We start from the raw sequence: 19,037 nt of genomic DNA, 5'->3' as shown, positions 1-19,037 counted from the left end.
CTCTTTGGTTAAGCTTTGGTCATCTTTGTATTTTGATCTCTTCACCACAGAAAATCAGTGTATTTTTAGGGTTGAAGAGGTCGGTTTGAAGTCTTGCATAGGGGAGGGACACCCCTCTCCCTTTATTGTCTTGTTTCCTTGAGTTGTGGCCCAAAAGGGTGGCATGCATGCTTGCTTGGCTTTTGCTTCATTTCAGAACTTTTTGGGTGTTTTTAGGTCATGTGGGATCTCTGTTTTTGGCCGGATTTGTGCCTCCTTGTATGCTTGTAGCACTTGCTTTGTATTGCTCCATTTGGCCTAGAAATGTCCCTTGTGTTTAGACCATGATTTTTGCATGTGTTGGCTTAGCTCCATAAAGATATTAGCACTATTTTTCCATGCTTAAAGTCTGTTGGTTATCCATTTGGTCATGTTTGACATGTTTGACATGGTTGCTATGCATTTTGGCTTGTGAGCCCTCAAGTATGTGAGTCACAAGCATGCCTTAGTTGGTCCACTTTAATGAGTTGAAGTTGTTTGCCATGCTATTTCAGTCCCTAAATCGTGTTTGCATGCTCGCATTTATGATCCCTTTTGTGTCTTGAGGGTGTGCCCCTTTATGCCTACATTTGAGCCTTGGTGCATATGCCTCTTGGGAGTCACCTTAGCTGCCATTTTAGGAGAGTTTGGAGTCCTATCTTGGTCTGTAAAATTCTGTTTTTACTTGTTTTAATCATGCCATGAGAGGTCATGTTGGTGGGGGTAAGTTGTCTCCTTTTTGTGCCTTAACCTTGGGACCATTAGTTTGCTTGTTAGCATGAGTATTGGTCCACCTTTTAGACATCTTTTGGCCGCTGTTTTGGGATGGTTTAAGGTCTGCCCCTTTATGGTTCTAGGCCCCATTGCATGCTTGTTTCATATTTGTTGCATGGTTACTTTGTTAAGCCTCGTAGCATGTTAATCACATTCCCAAATTGGTCCATGTTTGCATCATATTTGCACCTTGTATGCTTGGCATTACACATTTGTCATGTTGGTTGCATAATGCTTGTTGTGCCTTGCATCTTGGTATCATGTTGCATTTTGAGCCATGTTTGCATAACATGCATTGCATTTACTTGGTTTGGGGTGTCAAACCAAGTGTGGGAATCAAGGAACATTCATACTTCAAGTGATGTAATGTGCCTCGATTCCCGGTCACCGGGGCCTTTGACTCCAACTTGATAAGGCTTCGGTTTTCATTTTGTTTGTTGCATGCATCTTTATATCAAATGGCAAATTTGATTCTTTGAGCCACCATGCACCATTGATGGTTCGAAGATCGAAGGACATGCTTCCTTGAGTTCAAAACATGATAGGAAGTATGACCATGCTTACATGTACCTGAAAACCCCATGCCATGCACTGTTTATTCTCTGTTTGCTGTCAAAACTGTCTCTGCAGGAAGTTTCTGCCGACTGGCAGAATTCAGTGCCGGCCGGCAACAATTCAGTGCCGATTATCAATTCAACAGCCGACGGAAATTCTGGAGTGCCGGTAGGAATTCTGTCTGGCCGGTGGTGCTCTGCAGTGTGTGAGGAACCTGCTCCAGGACTTGGGAAATTTTCAGAGAGATAAGGCAGTACAAACAGAAGTGGCAGGGGTACGATACGGGTTTTTCGGGCGAGCCGAGTTCCGAGCATGCATTATCTGCGCATCCCGAGGCAGAGGCTGTGGCCACCCTCTTCTTTCTTTTGCATCCTTTCTTTTAATTAATTAGGAAATTCTGTAATAATTTTATTTGTTTTTTATTTGGGACTGTAATATTTATTTGGACCCTCCGAGTGAGGGCAATAATGTAATAAGTGTGGGTGAGTGTGTGTATGTCTTCCAATCCCCATTTCTTTCTTCCCTTTTATTTACTTGCTTACGATGGTAGATTAGGGCATGTTTAAATCCAGCATACCTTATGCTATGCATGCGTGCATTCATGCATTTGTACTGCATGTATTGGGCTCGGTACATCACGCTAACTGCATTTGTACTTTAATTTACAAATCGAATATGTGATAATTGATCGCATTACATATGCCATGCTTAGGTTAACCGAGCCTATCTAAATTGCATCTTGTATGTGTTGCATTAGGCAATTTAACATGAACTAGGACATGCATGTTTGCTAACTAGTTTATTGTTTTGGCACGGAGTACTAGGTAAGCTTTTATGCTTTAGCATATCGCATGCGTGTGAATGTTGCCATGATAGCATGATTACCATGAGGCTAGCTGCTTATGTGATATAACTGCTTGAATGCCTGTGGATGGAGGTTGAATTACCTAAATTGGAATAATGCATTAAAACTGTGAGTTTTAAGCCCATTAGATAGTGGCAAAATCATCTTTTCTAAAAGCCCACTTGAGGGTGGCAAAACTTGCATTTTAGCCTACTTGCGAGTAGCAAACCATTTTCAAAACAAACATGAAATGTTTTGTTCCAATTTAGGCGATTTGGTCTATACTTGTTTGCTGTGCACATAACATAGTAATTCTAGGCTAATAACCAGAATAAGAACACATAAACGTTTTCAAAACAGAATATCACGGTTAGTAGAGGCCGGTCTTCGGACCGGGCGAGAGGGGGTGCTCATAGCTGACCTTCCCCGATCGTACCCAAGTTCCCGAGCCGAGGCAACTTTGGTGATGACGGACACGTGCCTTTGGCACCGAGTCAGGGTTTCCTAAATTCCCCCTTAATAAAATATTTAGGTGGCGACTCTGTATCTGGCAAAGCAGTCCATGTTTGGCACTTCTTTTCAAAAAATCTGTTTTCTCACAAACGATTTGCCAGATTTGGACTCTTTGGTTCAGATTAAGAACCGTGACACAAATCGAGTCCGAACTGTAGTAGCGGGGTCCCTCGCGGGCGTGCTACAGTGACCTCTCATGGATTGCACACACACACTTTCTTTTGTGAGCTCTCATGTTGGCTTTTGAGTTGTACATTCTCATGTAGCTTATGATCACTGATTATATTTTTTCTGCTTTGCTCATGATATTCAGTGTCATTTTTTTTAACAACTGCAAGTTTCCAGACTTCATGAATTGCGGATTATCTCATCTTAGTATTCAATTCTGGCTGAATGTGCTCATCCACTTTTGTTTCAGATCTCACCTCTTGTTATTGAGTATTTTGTTTTTATTTAAAAAAAAAAAGAGTTTTTTTTTTCCCGCTTGAGCGGCACTTTTTACGCTCGAGCGTAGTTTTGAGCCTTGCAGTAGTTTGCTCTCTTCCTTACAGTTCTGAGAGGGGTGAATTGGCGCTCGAGTGTATGTGTTCACGCTCGAGCTGGTCTCTTCGTGTTTTGTCTCACGCTCGAGCGTCAAATATTACGCTCGAGCGGACTGGTTTTGTATATATTTCCCTCCTTCGTCCTTTCAATTCATTTTTTCCACACTACTCTCTCTCTCTTAGGTTTTTTTTTCTTTTCTTGCGCTTCCCATCCTCTGCTCTTCCGTGGTGTTTCCTTGGTGTGTTCATGTGTTTCCACATCTCAGGTTTGTCTCTTCTCTCTTTCGCCTTTGCTCTTGTCGGGTCTCTCTTCTTTGATTTATACGTATTTAGTTTTTTTTCTTTTTTCTCTTTGGTTGGTTTACAGTATGTCGATGGGTCTGTAGTGCCTTTATTCATCTTGTTGAAGGTCCTTCATTGTTGCTATTGATTAGTTGCATACTGCTGTACTGTCCATGTCTTGCATCTAGGGTTAGTATTTTGGGCACTTTGCTAATTTTTGATTGACTTTGAAATTGCGGAGTTTAGTCTACCTCTAGTATCTTGTGTTATTTGATTTTTTTTTCATAAGTCCCTCCCCATGCTGCATACATTTTTGCATTCTAGATTTTTTTTTATTATTGCCTCATGTTGCTATATCCCTGTGTTACTAATGTTTCTGTTGTTTCTCTTGTCCTTGTTGGTTTTTGGTTGTATTGGGTTGGGGTTTGTTTGTCCTGTTTAGCCATGTCCACCTTCAAAAGACGTAAGTCTACAGCCTCTCGCCCTACCTATAACACTGACCGCTTCCCGTCGGCTGAAAAAGCCAAGTTATACCGCGATTCCTTCTCCTCCCGCTCCATCCACCTTGAACGTAATGTTCAAACCTCCACCTTTGAGTCCATTTCTATCCGATCTCTCTTTGATTCTTTGGGTGGGGATCATGTTCTTTTGTTCTCTGGGTCACAAAATCTTACTTGGGTACGGGAATTTTATTGCAATATGGATGGTCTTAATGACATTGGAACATCTTTTAAGACCTGGGTTAGGTCCAAGGAAATCACTGTTACCACTGATTTATCCGCGAGCTTTTAGGGATTCGTGAGAGATTTCCTATTTTTTACCCTTTTCCAGTGCGCCCTACGTGTGATTTTGATGAGGTTGCTCAGTTTCTTTGTGGTTGTCCTCGTTCTTGGCCTTCTGGTTCCTTGATCAAACAGAATGAACTTCTTCCACAATTTAGGTTACTCAACTTAATTGTGTGTGCCAATATCATAGTTACCACCCACTGCTCTGAGATTAACCAGGATCAAGGCTTTGTTCTTCAGTGTATAGCCCAAAACCGTCCCATTGATCTTGCCACTCTTATCATTCAGAAGATGGTTGTTCCTTTTGAGCGCAACAATCTTGGCTTACCCTATGGTTGTCTTATTAACCGACTTTTAGCAAAATTGAAGGTCCCTGCTTTTGATGAGGACGAATTTGCTTCTCCTTCCCGTCCGTTTACCAAAAAGACTGTCTCCCAGAGTCAGTCTCACATTCGGGGGGTTCCTTCTGGTTCGGGTCGTTCTGGTGCAGGTCCCAGTATTGCTGCGGCCATGGCAGAGGAGGCCGAGTATGATGCTGCTGCTGGTGGAGATCTTGGTGAGGGGGAGCAGCACCCTCCAGTTCGTACAGTTCATGGTCAGCTTCAGTTCCTTGAGCGCTCTGTTGGTTCCCGGTTTGACCATCTTGAGGCGCGGATGGATATATTTGAGGCCCGATTCACAGATCTTGAGACCACTACCGATGCTCGTTTCAGTGCCTTGGAGGCTTCTTCCCAGCGGATTGAGGATTCGGTGGCACAGTCTTCATCCCAGTTGGCTCAGATCTTGACCTTGCTTCAGATGCAGTCTCCCCCTCCGGCTTCGTGATCTTTGCTCTTTACTATTTTGTTTTGTTTCTCTTTCTTTTGTTCCCTCCCGGACAAAAAGGGGGAGTGTTTTTGGTGATGTGTACTTTGGATGATTTTGGTGCAGTTGATGTTGGTACCGTTGATGTTGGTACAGTTGCTTTTCTCTTATACAGTTGATGTTGGTACCGTTGATGTTGGTACAGTTGCTTTTCTCTTATCCTTCTTTGGTACAGTTGGATTGTTTTTTTTTTTTTTTTTTTTTTTTTTTTGCTTTGGATGATTTTTTTAAAAAAGACTTGTCATTGGTTATTTCTTATTTCATCCATCTAATACAGTTCCACATATTTTTGGTTGGCTTGTGTGTGGTTGTTTTCTTTTAGGATAGTTGTTCACAAGCATAGATTTGAGATTTGGTTGTGACTGTTGGATCATCGTTGGTGGTGTTGTTTTTTTTTGGATTTATGTTGGAACATTGTTTTTAGACTAGTTTGGAATATTGTTTAAGTTCTTTTGTGATTTTGTTAGGATATATGTTTTAGAATGGTTTTGTCCGGGATTTAACAAAGGGGGAGATTGTTAGGACTCTTTGTTGTCAAAATCCATGGATCAAAACCAAGGTTGTTACAGGTTTCAGTTTTCTAGTTTTTCAAATTTTGGTCTCCCCGCTCGAGCGGGGATTGGAAGCTCTCAGCATCTCTGCAGTCGCCTGAAAAAATACTGGATGTTGTGATTCAATGCTCGAGCGTGGAAACTGCCGCTCGAGCGTGGAGCCTGTATGAAATCACAGAATTTGAAGTCTCCGCTCGAGCGGGAAGACTCACGCTCGAGCGGACCGCGCGATCCCAAATTCTATATATTTGCTTGTTGGGTCTGTTTTAGGTTTACTTTTCCTAGATCTTATTCAAGAGTCCTAGGGTTTTGTTTGAGGTGTACTTCTGAAGTTTTGGTGAGTTTTCCTTGATGTTTTGAGAAAAGTTTTTCACTCATGATCTAAAATACATACATCAAGGAGTTGGTTACTTTAAATTCAAGAGAGAGTTCTCTTCGGTGGATTCCGAAGATTCAAGCGTATAGATTCAAAAGGCGTTTGATCTTATACGTAATCGTTAATTCGACAAGTGAGGTTGTGGAATCAACTTCAGGATTGATCAGTTCCGAGACGAAGTCGTGGAGAAAGAGTTACAGAAGATTCGAAGACAAATTGACTGAGTTGGGTAATTTGTATGTTATCTTTGTAATCTTTCTTACTTCAGTAGTGGATTGATTAGTGGCGTTTCGCCCGTGGTTTTTTAATCACGGTTGGAGGTGTCCAATTGTGGTTTTTTCCACGTAAAAATCGTTTGTGTCGATTTATTATTTATTCTGAAAAACAAACAATCTAAATCACTTTCGTAAGTGCTTGTTGATTTAGATTGTGTGTTTTGGATTTTTGGGATTTGGAATATTTGAATCTTGATCTAATCACGAATCACTTAGGATTTTCAGTTTCTACTGTTTAAAATTTGTTAATTTAATCCCTAATATATCGAAAGTATTTTAATTTGATCTCCCAACTTGGCTCCATAGATGCCATTAAAATCATATGTAAATGTTTAATTTTGGAGACCAATAACACATTACATTTAACTAGGGCATTTGGTCTAGTAGTTGTAGCACCTTTTGTGGTGCGAGATTTCGAGTTTAACTCCTATAGAGAGACATTTGATATCCTTTGTGGTGCAGTGATTTATTTCTCTCCCATTATGGAGTTGATGTTGGGCATGGTGGGTTCCAGTTATTGGTTGTTTAGACTTTCTACCTATTGTGGGTAGTGATCTGTTCGATTATCTAAACACTTGTCATTATTATAATTACTCTCTTATCTATTCACCAAAAAATAAAAAAAGAATACATTACATATTTTTTCGGAGATTAAAGTGTACTTTTTTTTTTAAGTGAATTTTTATAGTAATGACACAAATCATAAATTTTGAGAATTAAAAGCATAATTTTAAGTAAATTTTCAAATTTATCACTGATTTTAATGGCAACTGATGGAGTTAGGATAAAAGACTAAATTGAAATACTTTTTTATATATTACCAAAATGATTTGAACAAAATATTTCGAAAACGAAAAATGTAATTGATCCTAAATTCAATTTTAAGCCTCCCTTTCCTTCTATGGGATTGAAATTGCTTGGCATAGTCGGATTATCAGCAACAAATTCATAAAGCAGTCGCCAATACGTGTTAAGTGATAACTTCATGATTAGATATATGTATATGAGAAATGTTTCGTAACTCGAAACGCCTTTGGCCCGAATGGCTTGACTGCCCAAAACGACGTCGTTTTGGGCATTTTTTTTTTCTTCTTCTTTTTTTCTCTTCCCCTTCTATTTTCTTTATGAAACAAACAGAAGAAGAAGAAGAAGAAGAAGAAGAAAAGGAGAAAAGAAGGAGAGAAGGAGAAGAAGGAGATTTGGACTTCAATGGGTCTCTTCGGATATGGACTTCAATGACTTGTTATTCGGAACATCATTGCCTTGCCTTATTTCGTGGTTAGTTACTCTCTCTCTCTTTCTTTGTGATTTGAACCTGCAGACTCTGTGGTTGTGCGATGATTTTTCATATTTGAAGGCAGAGAGATAGTTGATTTGAGACACCAAAATGGAGAGATTTTCAATACCCATCATGATTGGGTTTGTGGTGGAGTTATTAAGCTTGTGGGTTGGTATTACAGAAGAAGCAGAGCATATGAAATACAAAGACCCAAAACAACCATTGAATGTTAGAATCAATGACCTAATGAAAAGAATGACGGTGGAAGAGAAGATTGGGCAGATGGTGCAAATTAAGTGCAAGGTTGCATCATCTAATGGATTTGTGGGTAGGGTTTGGTTTGGGATTTTTGATGCTTAATTTTTGAGAATTTTCAACTTATTTTATATATATTTGATTTTATTTGAGTATGTATGTATGTATGTATGTATGTGATGAGATGGAGAGAAGATGAAAAAGATTGAAGACAGTGATGAGAGAGAGAGAGAGAGAGAGAGAGAGAGAGAGAGAGAAAGAAAATGAAATATGTGGGTGAATTGAGCACAGCAACAGAAAGTTAAGTGGAAAAAAAAAAAAAATTCGGGCCACTTGAGCCAATGAGGATTCGAGCTACGTAACGGAGTTGTATATGTATATATAAATTTGTGAACTCTTTTCTTTTTTTTTTCTTTTTTTTATTAATGATAAACTAGGAAAAATGGGGAAAGTGAAAATTATGTCTTATTTTGGAAAGTTGGTTAAAAGTTAATTTTTTGACTTTTTTTCACTTTTTTTGAAAAAACATGTAAAAAATTAAAAAGATAATGTGGCCTAAAATAGGTTAAAAGCCTTTTAACTATGTTTCTAAATTGACCCATGTACTAAAAAGATTTGAATTCAAACTACAAGCAAGTAACTTGAACTTCAGTAAAGAGTGGATAGCTCGTTTGTAATTTTTGACTAAAATGCAATAATAATATAGTTAATTAGCAGGTGATCTGTGCAATACATAGGAATTTATTTCAAAATAAAAAATTGAATTTGAGTTTTAATGTTTTATGGCTAGAAAATTTTAACAATTAAAAATTAAATACAAATAGAATTGCTAATGGTTGGTGAATTTTTTTATCATTATGTGTGATCTTATGTAAAATAGACTCATAAAAATAATTTCTTTTAAAGTTAAAAAACAAAAGAATTGTGTTCTCAACCAGAAATCAAATCCTCATTTGTTAATCAAATATACCAAAAATCATGAATTTCACTTGTATCAAAATATTTTTGTTCTAAAAAAAAAACACCAAAAACAACGAAAAATTCTATAATGTATAAATTATAACTGGGTTATAACTCATTATGTATTATTTTGGTTATTAATCGAAAAGGTTTTTGCTAATTTCTTATATTTTTGGTTATGTTTAAAGTGGTGCATCGAGTTTTTAATTATACTTCAAGTGATTTTTTATTATGATCTATTATAATATTTTTATATGATAATATTTAAGTATTTTATTATATGAAAAAATGTTCAAGATGGGTTGATTCAAAAGTAAGATCTATGGTTATATTAGAAAGATCATAAGAGTTGAGAGGGTAATTTATAAGTAAATTGGACCGAGCTGGGTAAATGGGCCGACCTGTGTCTGTGGGTCATTGTAAGAGAGGCCGAGTAAAAGGGCCTAGAAGGTAGCTTGGTCCAAAAAGAATTGTAACAACCCTCGTCACTGTTTACCGAATAACCACTGATTACTGTTAAACTGAAACTGATTATGACTGATGAGTGAACTGAATAAACTGCTGAACTGACTGACTGAAATTGAAACTGCATTGACTGAGTATGCCTGTTTTATTGTAATTCTATCTGTTTGGTTATTTGATTATCTGTTCGTGTCTTTGTGTTTAAACTGCTAATTGAAGGCCTTATCGGCGGCCGAACCGAAAAAGCGATTAGTGTTTTATGATCATCGTGATTTATAGGATTTTATAGCATATTTAATTAAAAGGTGATTTGGTATGATTAATTTGGATTAAAATGAGTTGAATTGCAATAGTTGACTTAATTACAACCTTGCCATCCCTAGTGGATCACTTAGGCGACATACTTGGAGGCTTGTATACATGTAAACAAAACATTTCTTCTCCCATTTCTTGCACACAACCGACCTAGAGAGTGAGAGTGAGGGAATTGAGTTCAAGTGAGAGTCTAGCTTGGTGACTTGGAGAATTTGTAGGAGATTTGCCTAATTGAACTTCTACTCTTGTAATTGAAGACCTAGGTAAGGAAATTCAACCCCTCATTATTGTGTTTAAGTTCCTTCTAGCATGGATCATGGTAGTTTAAAGAGTTAAGTCAAGAATTGGTTCATTAATGTTGAATTGGAGCTCATTCCATGCATGCATGTTTGAATTGTTGAATTTGAGTTGATTCCATAGAGAATTGTCCCATGCATGCTCATGGTTATGTTAAGTCCATGTTTTCATCTTGTTTTTGGAACAATTGGCTCCTTAGAGCATCAAATTGAAGCTTTGAAATGATTTAAATTCATGCATGTTTGCATGTTCTTCATATTCATGGAAATTGGTTTGAATTGGATTTATTTGAAACACCCTTGGGCTTTGATTTTACAAATTGAGCTTTGAATCATGTTAAAGTACGAGTTTGATGTGTTTTCTGGAAAATTGGCCCAAGAGGATCGAAATTTATGGTTTAAAACTTGGTTTTGAGCTTGAGGTTCAAATCTGGAATTTCCAGAATTTGGACTCACGCTCGAACGGGGTGACTGGCGCTCGAGCGTGGAAATCGTGCTCCCAGCATTTTGTTCTGTTTTGAAGTCCGCTCGAGCAGAATAATTGACGCTCGAGCGGGACATTGTGTCTCATGCTCGAGCAGGTGTCGAGCGCCCAATCGAGCGTGATTTTCGCCTATCCAGCACTTTTGACTGTTTTGCAGAACGCTCGAGCAGGTAAGTCTACGCTCGAGCTAAAACCTTTGTCTTCATGTCCGCTCGAGCGGAGTAACCTACGCTCGAGCGTGACCCCTGTTTTCTGAAAAGTCTGTAAATGCTTTTAAAGTGCATCTTTGCATCATCATCCCATCCTAGGCATTCTTAGGCCTAGTTTAAAACATCTTAATGAGGATATAGATGTAGAACCACACCGAGGCAAATTAGGGATTAAGTTATTATCTTTCCCAACTGTGTAGCTTAGTGTGTGTTCAATCTGTAACTGTGTAGGGTTGGCGACTGGGGACGCGCTCTAGCTTTACTGTAGCCCAGAACTCTGTAAGTAACAACTGTGTAAAGATATGTTCAAAATGATTATCTTCTGAACAATTGAACCGTACTGCTTTCTGAATTGATACTGTTAATTGAATGAGTGTATGTCCTATATTCTGAACTGTACTGTGGCATCCTTAGCAACTACTGTTTACTGTTACAGAGATCTCTGTCGGTTCCCTTGTTGGAACCACTACTGTTACTGATTGATGGCCATCATTTACTGTTCGGTCTTTTAAGACCTACTGTTTACTGTACTGTTATGCTAATGGATGTACCACATATGATTGTACTGATTGATCGACTGAAATACTGATTTAATGAACTGTTTTCATTACTGTAAGGACATTCATTCTTAACCCCTTTACGCATTGTGTTATTCACTGGGCTTTAGCTCACTGCTCATATATATATGTAGGTGTACAGGCACCAGACCGCAGCTAGGAGCGTCGGGGTAAACTCCAGTTTTGTCGAGCCAACCTATGTGCCTCAGTGCGAGGTTCCGAGCCTGTCAAGTTATGGCTTAGGGGTGTTTTAGTTCCCCCTTCTGTCTCTGTAACCATTTTGTTTACTGTACTGTTACTGTACTGTTTAATAGGGATTAGGTCCCTGAACTGAATGATCATATATATGTACATACTGTTTTGTTCGACTGTATATATTTGAATGAAAAGTCTTTTTGCATACAGACTGTCACAGCTCATTGGACATTGTTTATTTACTGTATTGGCTTCTGCCAGCCCCTGTACTCTGTATTACTGTATTACTGTTAAGCAGGCCTTCGGTAATCTCGAATTACTGGCCGGTTACGGTGCTAAACCCATAGGGGCGGGTTTGGGTCGTGACAAGAACTCTGCAGTTCGCTTGGCCCCAGATAGCTCTGCAGTTAGCTCGGTCACCATACTCAAAGCGGTAACAGTTAGCTCGATCATATCCTTCTGAACCAAGGTATGTTGAGCTTTTCTCAGGACCTTGCTACGGGTTAGCTCGGTCCAGGCTCAGTATGGTCAGCACGGTCTCAGCCAGAGAAGCCGATACACGTACAGTGGACGAGAGGACCGAGCTAAGTAAAGCTCGGTCATTTCAGCCAGTTTAGCATGGCTGATATAGCTCGGTCGTTTTGTCATACCGCCGAAATAAAATCATATCACTTGGTTTAAGCAGTGAGGAGGGTGTTGAAGGATAAGCATTATCTTTCAAGAATGTGATTCCTAGGAGGACTCTGCATAGAAGAATAAGAGTTCTATTAGGACTGTGACACGCGAAACCTATAAAAGCTCACAACATCACCTATGGAGAGATAACACAATTTTGATTCTCGAATACACAGAGCTTTTGTCTATTTTTGCTGACTTAGGCATCGAAGAGGTATCCGGCACACACTCGCCGGCTAGCTCACGTTTGTGTTTTCAGGAAGCAAAGCGACGTCGTACGAAGGAGCGCAAACTTGATCAACAGGATTATACGAGAAAGTTTATTTCTTTCCCGTACAAGAGTTATTCACATTGATGCTTAAAAAATTATAAATTCAAATCATAAACAGTGTCATCAAAAGAAATCAGGCACAAAACCTCTATAATCTTGATAATTTCAGTTTTTAAGGGGTTCTGATTAATTATGTGACACATCATGATAACTGCAAAATTTTCATTTCAGCCAAATTATTTTTGTAGCAGAGCTACATGAAGGTGCATTCTCAGTAATACTGTAATTTCAAATTTTTTATTTAAAAATTATTCAAGAAATATCAATAGGTATCTTAAATACATACAATCATTTTCAATGAATCATTATTCTTCCTATCTAAAAAAAAAAAAAAACATATTTTTTAAAATAATATTCCACACTATTTATCATTTGACATTTGTTAATTTATCTTCCAAAAAGTTAATAAAAAAAATATTGAGTTCTATTATTTTAATCAATCAACATCAAATTAGACACTACACGTGTATGTAAATCATTTCTAGAAATATTATGTCTGATATAAAATCACAATCGAGTTAACTTTAATGAATATAATGATATTTAATATTATGATATGTGTTACAAAAGAATACTATTAATTTTAATTTTAATAATATTAGCCTTATCGTTCTATAAAATTGTTACTTGAATATTTATATATAATAAATTGGGGTTTTTTTTAGGATCCCCGATATTAAGATTTTATAGCATAAAGGACATTCAATATTTTCATAATGTCTAAGGTCCGCTCCCTCAACATTGATCTAGAGAAATTTCAATCCAGAGAAATTCGCTCCAGAGAAATTTTGGACTTCCCAAAGAATTTCTCTGGGTTCAACCCAGAGAAAATTCAAATTTCTCTGCGTTCATTTTGACTAATTTTCTTTGGTTTCAAATTCAAATTCAAATTTCTCTGGGTTCATTTATAAACCAGAGAAAATTCAAATTTCTCTGGATTCATTTTTACCAATTTTCTCTGGATCACAAAAGCATTTTATGAAATCATTTTGACAAACCTTAGACCAATTTCTCTGAGTTCAAATTCAAATTCTTCCTTTAGAGAAATTCTTTGATAGCCTTCATCATCATCATCATCATCTTCTTTCTACATCAGATAAGAAACTGTAGTAGCACCATGAAAGCCATATAAGCAAGAGCACATTGATAGCATCAACATAAATACACAACATGACAAATGATTAACTGGAGGTAGCATGAGGCAATAACAAAGCTTCCAGAGAAATTTGAACAACCCAAAGACCTACCAGAGAAATTTGAACAACCAGAGAAATTTAAACAAACCAAAGACCTACCAGAGAAATTTGAACAACCCAGAAAAATTTGAACAACCAGATAAATTTGAACAATCCAGAGAAATTCTCTGGTCCAAACCATTGCAAGGTTTATGTTTTTAAATCTGTTGTTTAATTAATAGTTGGGGTTGATTTATTCAAATGGTTGTTGTTGTTGAAGGCAGAGAAAATGGTAAACAAATCAAAGAAAATTTTAAGTAAACCAGAGAGAATTTTTTTAGTTTGGAGAGAATTTCTCTGGTTTGGACCAGAGAAATTCAAAGCTGGATGGTTGTTGTTGTTGTTGAAGGCAGAGAAAATGATAAGGAATTTCTCTAGATATCTACAAAGCTGTGTCCTCATAGGAAGCCACTGATCTTTCTCTCATATTTGGATTTTTTATTTCTAAATTCTTACACTAACAAACACACTGCAGACATATCCAGTGGAATGAAAAAAATTTCTTTTTTCTATTAACCTTTTACACTTGAATGCAAACACTAAGCATCAATTTTGAAAACTTTTAGTGATTTGTCTTTTGCAACCCATTAGACCAATTTAAGCAAGCACTGAACAACCTTTCAAAGGGAGAAGAAGAACTGTTTGAAAGCCGGCTATTGAACCAGTCATCATCATTCTGTGGTGGAGATTTTGTAATGGCGAAGATCTGTTGCGAAATAGTGAGTGATAGCAAAGCATCGACGACGTGCGAACCGAGTTCACGAGTGGCGAGGTGTCGGAGAATAGAGATCCGACAGTTCAAGTACGTCGCCGGTGTGGCCTTGCCTGAGACTTCAAACGGATGGAAGCATCAGAAACTAGAGCACGATAACAAGGCTAAAGATGGCGTGGGAGGAGCGGAGGAAGCTGAATTTGGACTCGAACTGGATGATCTTCCATGTGATGCGAAATCTGTAGCCGTGTTCTTGTGCTAGGTGGTAGTACTTGTCCAAACGATGCTTGCCCTTGACTTTGCCCATCTCTTCTCTCCAGGGTTTCGCAGAGAGAGAGATTGGAAGTGCTGCTCTATAGTAGAGGAGGAGAGACGAAGAGTCAAATTTCTCTGATATATGTTTAGGGACTTTAGACATCAAAAAATAATATTGTAGATCTCTTCCATTACTAAAAATGGGAGAGGGACCTTAGACTAATTTTTCCTAATAAATTTAGTTAAATTATTTATTTATTTTGATAATTTAGTTCTATTGTACTATAAAAGTGTAATTATCATATAATTTTATATGACATATATTAAATTATAATATAGTAAAATAAATATTCATTTGATATCAAAAATAATAGTTAAATTAGAAAGAGAATTAAGGATTCTAATTATTTAATTTTATTTTCATTTTTATATTTACACAGGATTTATTTAAATATAAATATGTTGTAATTGGATTAAGAAGAAAATACATAAATTACTTATGTAGAGTGTCATTTTTTCTTTAATATTCTTTTTAAATTATTCATACATATTGTATAGAAAGGTATTTAGTATAACATCCCTCTATAATTTTTAATAATAGAAAAGATTCACAATATTTATTTTTATTTTTTTTTTAGTCGAAGGTCTCCATTATATGTCACCCCCATTGCAAAAACACCAACGAACATCGCCCCTGTCAAATGGACTCGTTGTCTGGGCGAGATACTTCTGCCGACCACCAGTCTCCTTATATTCGACCACGTGTTCTTCAACATATCTGGGTTAGTTTCTTCAACCCGTGAGAACTACACAATCTATGGCTTTTTTAATACTCCCTCCGTCTCAAAATAATTGTCTCTTTTAGAGAATTCAACTTTTTTTAGTAGTACAATTATTATATTTGAAAAAAATTAATTTTTCAAAATTATCCTTTTGATAGTACATTTTTTGGGAATATCAATGTCATAATTGTACTTTTTATATTGTTTATTAATTTAAAAGAAGGACAAAATAAAAAATTTATATTATTTTTGTACTTGATTTTTGAAGAGGGACTAATATTTTGGAACAATAAAAAATGGAATAAGGGACTAATATATTGGGACGGATGGAGTATTATTGTTTGCTCTCTCTCTCTCTCTTTGCAAATAAGAAAGAGAAGATATAGATATACAGATATAGACGATGCTTTGTGTTGCCTTTTTGATCAATTTTCTCTAAGCTATCCCTGATTCGTGTAAAAATGATACAAGAGTTGAGTTAAACACAATTTTTTCTGATTTGGTCAAAACACAAAGAAAATTATGAATAAATCAGAAAAAAAAATGGTCAAAACACAATGAAAATTGTAAGCAAATCATATTAATTTGTGAGCAAATCAGAGAAATTTGAAAACACAGAGCAAATCAGAGAAATTTCAAAACACAGAGAATTTTGTCTGAAATTTCTCTATGTTTTGGAATTTATCTTGATCGAAATTTCTTTGAATCAAAATTTCATTGGATCGAAATTTATCTAAAAAAATGTTGAAGGACTCCAACTACTATGAAAATATTATATGTCATTTATCTTATGAAATTTTAATACCAAAGACCTTAAAAAAAAATTCCCTATTGTATATATGTATATAAAATTTAAATTAAATATAAATATTTTGTAATAAATAATTTCATGTTGAATAAAAGGAGCACTTTTTCATAAATGTCTTTTCTCCTACTTATGTGCCTTTAGTTCACATTATTTTCTTATATTCGAATAAGTCTTATAGGTAATATAATTACCAAAATATCCCTAATAATATTCACATTTACAGTGTAAATGTTCCGTGATGTGAATATTCACATCGTCAATGTGAATGTTCACACTATCAATGTGAACATTCACAAGTCAATGTGGATATTCACATTGTAAAATATGAATGTTCACATCACCAAATCAAAAAATATTTGTGAGAGTAGAATTGTCCATAAAACACCTTAAATATGAGAATTATGATTTGGTAGATCAAATGTTCAAATAATAGGACTTATTGAAATATAAAAATATCTTATGGACTAATTAGAATACAAACACTTGAAAAAAGATTTTCTAATAAATCTCCCTAAATAAAAAATTAAATATAAATTAATATTAGGACATCAATAAGATAGACAAAAAATATAAAATATAAAAGAGAATTAATTTGATTCATGTGATACACATAATTAAACATATTTTATCAAATAGTATCTATATAAAATTGGTTGTTATAATTGAAATTGAGTTTGTGTAAAATTTTATATGCAAATAAAAAATGCATTCTGATGTGACTTTTTTAGGGAGGATTTGAATGTGTCACATGAGAAAGAAAAAACACTACTTATATATATATATATATATATGATGTTAAAACATCTAATTTCAAATTAATTGGTAATGAGTGGAGTCGTCTCTGAATTACATTAACCAAACTTGAGTAACTTAAAGAGACATATGGGGCAACTCTAAAATACGATAAATGACACTAGTCTCTCTTGAAATTTGAGAAAAATACAATAAATCTCACAAGTTTAAAATAATTATGTTAGACTCTGTTGAAGTTTTAATTTGCATAATACTTAAATCCATTTTTATCAATTATTCGTTGGTCATATTATATGGATGAAAAAATAATATTATTATTATTTTTACACTAAAATACATAGTTTTCATTATTTATTTTTGTATCTTCACACCATCTGTATTAATTTTGATCTCTTTAACTTTTCTAAAAGAGAAGTTGATATAACTATGTCAAAATTATAAAATTCATTGTATTTTCACTAAATTTAAAGAAAAATCCGTGTAATTTACACTATTTTAAATTAGCGAACTCAAATCCAATTGTAGTGATATCACTACCTTTTATACCCAAAACAAAAAAAATAAAAAATAAAACCATTAATTACAATTTACAAAGCCAAACGGATGTAGCTACTAAAATGTTAAAAAGAAACCATAGCAAAACCAGCAAAGAACATATGTATAAGTAGCATAAAGTGAAAACTTGATGTGCTTTTTTTTTTCATATATAGATAAAGAGAGTGAAAGATTTGTGAATAAAGATGGAGACAATCGCACGTTAAGAACCTGATCAGATCATCAGATCAGACATCATCCTTGTGAAATTTTTGTTCCCTTTTTTTTTGCTTCTCAGTGTTTCCTCTTTCATGTTTCTCCTACACCTTCTTAGAAAACTACTTTATTGGCTACTTGCTTTGTCTTTAGATAAACTGATCTTTCTAGACAAAATTTTTACTTTCAGTTGGAAACCTTTTCGTATAAATTATATTTCAGCTCTGTATATTTCAACTAAAACTTATTAGTGCCAAAAAAAATTCAAATTGTGCCCTTTTTTTTTTCTTTTTTTTTTTTGTTTTTTTGTGATTGTAGAGGTCATCTTGTTTTTGTTTTTAAACTTTGTAAATATGGGTGATACAAGGTGTATGTGATTGAGAATAGAGATGGAAACGAGCAGAGCATTGATTAGGAACATTGCATGCCCTACTTCATTTCCACGTAAATTACTTTTTGACTATTCTCGTAGGCCACGTTTGATTCACAAAATAATAGTGAATGTATTAATAATTTTATCAAATTAGTGTAATATTTATTATCTAATTGAATTAGTTGGATAAATTATCTCCTTGTCCTTTGTTTAATTTACATTGGATAAGAAAACATATGAATATAGAATAAGAACTATATTTATTTTCTTTTCCAAGCTTACCCTCCATCAATATTTTTTCACAATCTTTACTTTATTAAAATTTCTTTATAAACGTGGTTTTGAAAAAAATTATAAATAAATAAATAAAAGCAAAATAAAAATACAAAATACAAAGGTCATGCTTGCTTTTTTTTTTAATTTTTTTTAAATATAAACTAATTTGATAAAATAAATATCAAAAAATATTTTAAAATTTTTAAAAATTATTTTTAACCTTCCAAAATATAAAATTATATAAAAATAATAAGGGTTTTAATTTTTAGTCAAGGGTAAAAGAGTCTTTTTTATTTTATTTCCCAACTCATAATATATTATCACACCCCTACCCCATTACTAATAATTTTACAAATTTGTTGGATTAATTATCTATTGGATTAATAATCCTGAAACAAAATTTCAAAACAAATACAGAATTATTGACCCCACGGATTAATAATCTAAATCTCATACTCTAATCTTGTCAATCAAACATAATCAAACATGCCATAGGGGATATGTTATTTGGTCTAAAATTTATTTTATTTTTTTATTTGTGATAAGAATATGCATTAAAAAATTATCAAAAATTTGGTTGAAAGAGTGGCTGGTGGCTACAGTTGGTTAGCGGCGGTGAGATAGATAAATGGGTTAAATAGATGAATAGATAAGTAATATATGTTTAGATAGGTGATATTTAAATAAATAATTGGA

This window comes from Camellia sinensis, chromosome 4 (genome assembly GCF_055761805.1).
Source record: "Camellia sinensis isolate YWXY chromosome 4, ASM5576180v1, whole genome shotgun sequence".
Classification (NCBI taxonomy): domain Eukaryota; kingdom Viridiplantae; phylum Streptophyta; class Magnoliopsida; order Ericales; family Theaceae; genus Camellia; species Camellia sinensis.
Note: the sequence above shows the minus strand (reverse complement) of the source record.